General features: G+C 37.9%; 1 long non-coding RNA gene across 1 annotated transcript; it reads left to right on the top strand.

Annotated features, from left to right (window-relative positions):
* The first annotated feature begins 1622 nt into the window (after nucleotides 1–1622).
* On the top strand, nucleotides 1623–6412 carry LOC138034277 (uncharacterized). Its single transcript, XR_011128823.1, has 2 exons — nucleotides 1623–2340; nucleotides 4497–6412. It is a non-coding gene; the product is annotated as an uncharacterized lncRNA (long non-coding RNA).
* The last annotated feature ends 863 nt before the right edge of the window (nucleotides 6413–7275 follow it).

Raw genomic sequence — 7275 nt, 5'->3', positions numbered from 1 at the left:
ATATTTAGCGCTAAGTTATACCTAGTTCATTAGTCGTTTTAACATTTATATCTTGAAATTCTTGTAATTTTTTAGCATTTATACTTTGTAATTCTTACACGGCGTGTCTGAAAACCAGCTTGCTGAGCCATTTACCGTGTTTAAATAAAGTTGATTGATTGATTGATTGATTGATTGACTTACTAACGCCTATCTTCATCACTGGAGTATCCACGTGTTCGTTGTCCTTTGTGCTGCTGATACTTCCGTACGTTGTATCGAATACCTCGATTTCTTCTACTTCACATTCTATTTAGGAACGAAAAGAGAGAAAGCCTTCATTAAAGCAATGAGTATGATTGCGTGGTAACCCCTTGGACTCGGGCACAAAAAAAGGAAATGAAACGAAACGAAACAGTAATGCACTCAGTGTTCTTGCGGCTATGTAATCTACAATGATTGTATTCTAAATAGAGTTGAAATATAGAATCTCTTAACTATGAAGAAACCACCGACTCACCACCGCTGAAGTTCAGCACTGGAATGCTGCCTATGCTGCCAAACGTCGAATCGAAAACCTCGACTTCTTCATCTTCAAATAAAAGAGAGGGAACAATAACGCCATGTAGAGATGGCGTGATAACACTTAACTGCCTGGATTCAGACGTAAGAAAAGAAATGAAATAAAGCTAAATGCCTACAATTTTCTTTACGCATAAAGATTACTGTCCCAAGCGCTGTCACATGATGAGCGGAATGCTTGTATGTCTTGATTGGACAGAAACGTTGAATTAAAAAGGTTTAAATTTGTTTCACTAAAACCCTCTGTCATTGAACGTTCGCTTCCTATACAATACTAGTACTCACCCTTTTTTGATTCATCTTCCCTGATCTCAGCTCGGTGACGCTTAATTGGTGTACTTTGAAGGAATTCATCCTCTCTGCGTTCTTTTAAAGCAGCCAAAAACGAACATTCGTCAAAAGCTGTGGATGCACTCATTTTACGTAAAGATGGGAACGTGCCAGTTTGAAATCCACCTTATCAAATGATTGACACAAACTGTAAACGGAAAGTTCGTGGTTTCGTAGAAAGAGCCACAGTTCTTGCCTATTGTCCAATCGGATTCGTTATAAAGTTTAAAAATTGTAACCTAATCGAACCCTGTTCAGTTGCGATTGCGTGCCCGGGTTGCGTGTATCTAAGTCACTCCACTTCTACTCAGAAAGCTTTTTACTATCTGTTCAGAATTCTAATTTACAATATGCCGTCGACATCAATATGGTGTATAAAAAAAATCAATGGACGGGCGAAAGTCTACAAAAATTCTGTGCCACTGAGAAAAAAGGGACGGTTCGGATTATGGTTATCTCGTCTCATTAAATTCCGCATATCACTCCCAGACCCAAAAGATAGTAATGAAGGTGAGCTTATTGTAATAACCTTCTATTGGCAAAAAATGCATGTAGTCTTACAGTATTTAACCTTATTTATGACTACGTAATTCCTTTACATGGAGTTTTTCTATAGTAATTCTGATCTCGTAACGTGTGTTTTATTTTTTTTAAGACAAAACATGGGTTTTCACATAAAGCTCGTCACGGAACAAAAAGTTACATCAACTGAAATATATATATACATTTTTTTCACCAAAGGGGACCTCAAATTCATTCATGTTCTGAGCCGGTTAGAAAAGATAAATTGCTTTATATGTTGCCAGACTAAAGTCAACATTTTAAGTTAAAAAGGCGTCGACTCCTTCCCTCAGGTTATACTGAATAATGACTCTTCTAGTTCAACAAAATGCAGTTCTGCTTCCAAAGCATACCAAAGTACGGTCTGGATAGTCTGTTAACAAATTCACAGGGCACGAACACAAATTCAACTCAGTTTCAGTGAGGGGCGAATTGAAGTTGAACTGTTTCACTTACGCCTTATTTTTTTTTTCGGCATTTAGTGTAAATTTATGTTGGATGAAAAAACGCAAGAATGCATGCTGTCGCCAAAAGGCTTTAATAAGTTCCAAAGTGATGGTGGCTTTGCTAACTGCTGTGGAAAGCAGCCTACTGAGCTGGCAAATGAAATCCAAAAGATCCTGGATGAATTAGAAAAACACCGGGGTGCAGGTCCTGATTCCGTTCAAAGGCAGCCAAAAGAAAGCGTCGAATCGGAAGATTCCATTGTGGAAGATTCTGGGTCAAATCAGACTGCGTCGAGTCATGTGCCCACGGAAAATACACAATCGTACGGAAAAGACACAAATCCGAAGAAAAGAAAACGATCTTCCGCTCCCCCCTCCTTTGCAACAAACTCCCTTTCGCCGGACGACATGCATAAATCATGCGATGAGTGTCTTATATCAAGTGAGTAGAATTTTTTTGCAAGCAGGTAATCTTTTTTGAGCAGCCGCTTAATCCTGGTCCGAATTTATGGACGAACTAAGTATTTCCATACATTTTAAAGTTTGCATTGCCATTACATTTTGCAACTCTTGATTCTCTGGTTTTGGCATGTCATGTCACGGCAGTAGTATATAGTCATTGCACTCTTTCTTTTATTTATAAGAACGTCTAAATTTGGAGCTAAGGCTGAACGTTCTTAACTATTTCTGCGATGTGAGCCCGGTGGGGGGTATTCCCCTATAAGGCCTTAATGGGGACGTGCGGCCAGCCAGGGTATGTTTTTCGGGATTTTTGTCTTGAACAGGGTATCGAATTTATCATTTTTGTCTTAATCAGGGTAACGATTTATCAATTTTTGTCTTAAACTGGGTTAAATGTCTTAAACAGGGTATCAAAAATCGGAATTCTGTCTTAAAATGGGTAGGAAAATTAGCAATATTTGTCTTAAACAGGGTCAGGGTATGAGGGGCCGCGCCGTACCTCCCCACCCAGGGATATGTCGAGTACCCCCCCCCCCGGGGATGTGAGGCTGAAAACGTTCTAAAGATGTTCTTAAATCTACATCAGAAGTTGTTTCACCTGATAACTTTGATGGTGTTGAAGTTACTTTGGGACGATTTTAATAATACCCGCTCATTATTACAAAGTGAGCGGATGTGTATGATACATTGTTATGTTATCCAAAATATGCCCTTAAATATTTCGTTTAATTGAAATTTATTTACCTTTGTTTTATGCTTCCATTTAAAGTACAAATGGGCAAAATAAAGACTTTGTTAATCGACTCTCAGCCTGAGGATTGTTCTCAATACGTTCTTAAAATTTTTCACCAGAGGTTTACTATATTGTGACAGAGTAGTTTTAAATTTCTATTAATGAAAAGATTTTGCAACCGTCCATTTTTATGAATAGGTCAATTGCGACACGTTGTACGTTCGTGAGAATTGGGAGGAAGGAAACGTCTAATTTCTTTAACTTACGATTCTGTGTGGTGGTTTGAAAGATATGAAACGCTCTCAATTAGGCGACGGTATTTCCTAAATAACTATAAAATGTCTTCGGAATATGTGTTTGTTGAGGAAAGATAATTAATTGTAACAGGAGTATAAGATGACGCTCTAGAGGTCTAGATTACACTCAGATTACACTCAGGCTTAAATCAAGCTCGACCTTCCTTCCCTCTTAGCTAGAAGTCCAAAGTTTCAAAATTTAACCATATTTCAATTGTATGCTTCACGTGATCGAAGGTTTGAAGCCTCGTGATCGCATTTCGATCAAAGCTGCCGAAAACACTTCCGTTCTTTCTTGGTGGAAGAACACAGCCGGTTACATGTACGAGCAATTTTTCCTTGACAAGTGTCATTGCTAATGTTCATATGATCACGTGTATATATGAACGACAAGTTTTCTTTGACGAGTACTGCCTTTACAAGTCCTATTTGCTGGTGTGAACGAATTAACAAATTTTCTTTGACAAGTTTTCACAGTAGCCAGCAATACAATTACACAGCTGACTACAGAAAAAAACAAAAAACGGGGCACCATTTTCTTTTTTTGATCATGGCTTATGCAATAACAAGACCGCTGTGCGCCCGCAAATTTCTTGACAAGTTTTCCTTGTAGACCCGTACAGACGAGCAAGTTCTGCAATGTGTCAATTTTTTCCTTGACAAGTACACTTGTTCTTCTTTACACAACAGCAAATTAAATTTGCCAAGTCAGAACTTAACCGGCTTAATGCGCTAAAATCGGCTTGAAGTCCAGTCTTTTCTTAGCCTTCCTCTATACTAATTAGTGCGCCCCTGTTTACAAAAAGCAATTATGCCTAGGTAAAATGTCTCCCAGGAAACTAATAAGTGGATAGGTTTACTAATGAGCTACGCTCTGACCTTCTTAGATTTAAGCCGCTCATTTACTATTGCTGAGGGAAAGGTTAAGGAAGAAGGTGTGTGTGTGTGTGTGTGGGGAGGAGGGGGGGGGGGGGGTGGTTCCAGCCCACCGCCCCCCTCAAAAGCGGAATGGTGTGCCCCTGGTTTCTGTTAACCTTTTACTTTCATTTATATGAATTTTCGTAGGAGCAGTAATAACATTGTTATTTTATGTCCTATTGTTTGCAGCAACATCCATTTTTATACCAATAACACAGCTCTGCTTGCCTGTGCGCCCTTCAAGGCAGTTCAGAAGGGTCAATAGCCATTTTGTTGACAGCTTGACCCATCAGTTACGAAGAGAGCCAAGTGGCTCCCATGGTTGCCTCTTCGTGGTGGCGCAGGATATTGCCAATAAAGATGATTTTGACATCGACAAAAAAGACGCCTACAAATATGAAGTTTTGGGTGGAACTCATTTGATGTTGGCAACAAAAAAACTGAACAAAGAGCACCCTGAAAGTATATATTTTAGGGGGCGTACGGCAAGGATTTACTGCGGCCTGACTTCTGTTAGTGAACTTATTAATTCTAATAAGTATATATTTTAGGGGGCGTACGGCAAGGATTTACTGCGGCGTACGGCAAGGATTTACTGCGGCCTGACTTCTGTTAGTGAACTTATTAATTCTAATCAACAGCTCTCTAATTTCGTGCAAACAGTCTCGCCTTCTTTATTCAAAGCCGCCAATCAATAGGAGCAAACTCTAAACAAATGTTGAGCAATATCGATTTACGGTTTGTAAAGAGTTGTGAGCGTAAGAGACGTTGATACTAGCTGAAATAGACTGTGGAACAATTAGAAGAGAACACAAAATAAATTGACTATTGCAAGTTACAACGTTTATTGCGAACTACCTTTAAGTCAAACATAAATAAGTAAGGAGTAAATGTAGGAGATTCTGGTCTATGTATGCAGTTGGTTTACTACACGGCAAATTTGGGTCAAACTTGGTCCTCGTTATATAAAGCAGTTCATGAGGCAAGATTACTTTACTTATTATACTTCAGGGGAAAAAAAGATCTCCCATTTACTTTTTAATGTACGGAGGAGGTGGGGTGGGGGGGGGGGGGGGGGTGGCAAACCGTTTACGCACGCATAGGGGTCGAACTTAAACTTGGAGCGGGCTAACTTGCAAGGGCGCGAAACCTTCTGCTACGTAGATAGTCGACGTTCAGAATCTGTGGGCGGTGAATATACTACGTAGCAAGTACAGAGAACTCATTAGCTACTCACTACGCAAAATTTTTGCGTAGTAAGTTACCTATTTTGTCGATGTGTCAACTCAGCGGATACTTAACACGCAGATTTTCTTTGCGTAGTGAACATACGACATAGCAAGTAGACAGAACTCATTAGCTGCTCACTACGCAAAATTTTTGCGTAGTGAAATAATTGGTGTATCTTTTCTTGTAGACAAACTCATTAGATATTCTTAGATATTCAGTACCCAAAATTTTTGCGTAGTGAAATAATTGGTGTATCTTTTCTTGTAGACAAACTCATTAGATATTCTTAGATATTCAGTACCCAAAATTTTTGCGTAGTGAAATAATTGATGTATCTTTTCTTGTAGACAAACTCATTAGATATTCTTAGATATTCAGTACCCAAAATTTTTGCGTAGTGAAATAATTGATGTATCTTTTCTTGTAGACAAACTCATTAGATATTCTTAGATATTCAGTACCCAAAATTTTTGCGTAGTGAAATAATTGATGTATCTTTTCTTGTAGACAAACTCATTAGATATTCTTAGATATTCAGTACCCAAAATTTTTGCGTAGTGAAATAATTGGTGTATCTTTTCTTGTAGACAAACTCATTAGATATTCTTAGATATTCAGTACCCAAAATTTTTGCGTAGTGAAATAATTGATGTATCTTTTCTTGTAGACAAACTCATTAGATATTCAGTACGCAAAATTTTTGCACAGTGATTTTCGAGCTTCTATTATAAAAATACAAACTCGGGAAATAATGAGCACCCAGTTTTGATGCCTTCTCCGCTTACGCTTATTTTTACTTAATATCACTAACCCTTTAAGTGAATTGTTGAAAAAAAGAGTTTTACGACTAAAAAAATAAATTGTCCTTAAAGATACATAGTTTTCCTCTGACTCCAGTTAACTCTTCGACAGATTACCCCTGTTTTTAACGAAAAAACACCAACTTTGGAAAAAACACATTTTAGTTTGGAACACGTTTAACATTAAAGTATTAAGTGCTCGCCAAACCTAAATTTGCTTCAGACAAGTGGGGGATCAACTTTTTTCCTTTCAAGCCATTGTAAATATCCCTTCAATACGCTGAAGCCTTCATAATGTTGTCAACCTTTGCCGTTCGATGAAGGACCTAATTTTAACTAGGATTTAATTAAACCGTATGCCTGTATACAGTATATCGGAAGGAACTGATAACTTTCCTTCGTTTCTGCAATTTCGCTTTCACTTTCCAATGAATGCTTTTCTGTAATGTAAATACAAGCAAGATGGACTTTTGCCTAGGAAATTAAAAACAGCAAATTGAACTGGGAACTATTTGTTTCCATTACATGAGGAATCGTAAATCTCTGCCTGGATTGGTCAAAAAGAAATTTGTGTTTAAACATTTGCACAGCTGATTACATCAACTAAGGCTCGCATTTCTAGAATTAAAGTAAAAAAAAGGATAAGAATGAAGGAAGCTTTTCTCGGTGCAAATTTGCAGTCAAGAAAACGACCAGTAAGTTGATTGTATATTTCGTCTGTATATCCTGGATAAAATAATGTGTTGTTTGAGATAAAGGGCCTGTGACTTTAGTTTGTTATGCCGATGCATCCAAAGTTTAGAGACGATTTGGCTTAAGTTTAATTCCAGTCACCAAAAAAAGGAAAAAAAGATAAACATAGTGGAGTGTCAACGTCTTGATAAAAGACATAACCTTATCGGACAAAGGATTTCCCAAACGGGTATCAAGATGTTCAT

The sequence above is a fragment of the Montipora capricornis genome, unplaced genomic scaffold (genome assembly GCF_036669925.1).
Source record: "Montipora capricornis isolate CH-2021 unplaced genomic scaffold, ASM3666992v2 scaffold_111, whole genome shotgun sequence".
NCBI lineage: Eukaryota > Metazoa > Cnidaria > Anthozoa > Scleractinia > Acroporidae > Montipora > Montipora capricornis.
The sequence above is the reverse complement of the archived record's forward strand: the minus strand, read 5'-3'. Positions and strand labels throughout refer to the sequence as shown.